Here is a 1,944-nt window from a genome sequence, read left to right as displayed (position 1 = left end):
GAAAGGAATGGAGAAGACGAGGACCATGGAGGTACTACGGAGGGTGAGAACGGGTGAGAAAGTGGAGAGGGTGGGGAAGTCTCATGGGTGTGTGGGAGGGTGGAGGCAGGATGAGTAAGTGGGTTAGGGGTGGTATGAAAGGGGGATGGGGTGTAGAGAGGGCTCTGGGGGATGGGATTGGAAATGGATAGGGTGGTAAGGGAAACCGAGGGATGGTGTGTGTGTCTGTGTGTGTGGGGGTGTGGGGGGTGGGTATTTTGCTGACGTGCTCTCTTATTGGCTTGTTCAAAACCTGGGGGAGGGGCAGCCACAAACCATACTTTCACCAGCTGTAGGGAAGAGCAGAGAAACAAAGAGAGAGAGCGAGAGAAGGATGGAGGGGGGCAGATAGGTTTTAATGTTGATATTCTGGTCTAATTAGATTCCTGTCTGAGTGGCGGAATGAATGGTGCTGATCATATAGGAACAGAGCAGAGCAGAAGAGGAAGCAGGCTTTGTTTGAGTTGGCGAATTCTGTTTTTTGTACACACAAGGGGCTCTTGATCTATAATTGAGACGCAGAGAGGAGCAAATTGTCTACACTGCCTCTTTTGGATACATCCAAACTCTCTTGTAGTCATGTTGAAAAAAGACCAAATGTCTTCTGTAGAGCAACTAAATTTTAGATGGCGCGTCATTGCATTTATCATATCAGTGTTACCTAAGCATTATGCAATCAGCTTTTGAAGGTTAGACGTGACAACGACGATATTTAAAACGACCTGTGTATGAGAAACTCCCCAACCTTAGACATCAATTTCACTACAAAAGTACGCATTTGCCCGTCTACAGTGTAACATAAAGATACTTGACTGTTTTTAAACATGTCCATAAAATTAAAAGAAGATTAAACAGAAAGCTTTAAACAGCACGGAGAAAGAAATACCATTCCAGCACACACAAGAAGGCAGATTGAGTGCCATGTGTTTGTGGAGCCCAGCTGAACCCCGCCTGCTAAACCAGTCCGCTGGCTGTGACAGACTGTCAGGCAGGGAGAGAGGGTGGTGTGTGTGTGTGTGTGCGTCTGTGTGTGTCTGTGTGCATGTGTTTGAAGAGAACAAGACAAGAAAGAGGGGAGAAAATGAGACAAAAAGACAGACTGACCAGTATAGACAAACATGAAGGAAAGAGACGTAAGAGAGGAGGTATATTGACATACAAATATAAAGAGAGAGGGGTACATATTGTAGTACATATGATGAGAATGGGAGACAGAGAGAGCAGAGTAGAGGAGGCCAGGCTTTCTGTGGCTTAGCCAGACTGGAGCGGTGGGACTTGGCTGGCTGTGGACCCTTGGCTTCACTATTAAAGCAAGAGGGAAAAAAATCACAGTCAAAAAATGAAAAGGGCAACAAGCTATGCCAAGAATGCACAGGCAAGAAGCAACACATTAGGTTCGTTCCTTCTGCCTGCCTTACTGTTTCCTAAAGCAGATCTAAACAATAGGTGGGACCAGCCTTGAGAACCAAGCACTGTGCAGTCAGAACCCTACTTAGTGACTGAGAGCTCATGGCAGCTTTTCCCTTTGGGGTATATAGGTACTCTATTCTATCTATTTCTAACAGTTTTCCTCTTTTTTGTGCTAATAGGTAGCCAGTCATCTTAGGCCACCTGCTCTGACTGTATCCACAGTCTTTATTTGTCAGCCAGGTGATATTTTTATGTGAAATGTTTAGAGCAAAGACGAACATGTTTGTCACGGTTCCAACATTAAATAGAAAAGAAATATCTAAAATATCTTCTGCATCATTGTAGAGGACATTTTCCTAAATGAAATCTGGCCTATTTTGTAACTTTGAAAAGCATCCAGTTTCCACTATAATTTAAACTGAATTCTGTAATCGTGAACAAAGCTTGGTTTCACAGTGCTGGCTCAGAAGCTGGACACAGTGGGTTTTTTTGTTT

Source organism: Pundamilia nyererei, unplaced genomic scaffold (assembly GCF_000239375.1).
Source record: "Pundamilia nyererei isolate P.nyererei 1_Seehausen unplaced genomic scaffold, PunNye1.0 scaffold00065, whole genome shotgun sequence".
NCBI classification, from domain to species: Eukaryota; Metazoa; Chordata; class Actinopteri; order Cichliformes; family Cichlidae; genus Pundamilia; species Pundamilia nyererei.
The sequence above is the reverse complement of the archived record's forward strand: the minus strand, read 5'-3'. Positions refer to the sequence as shown.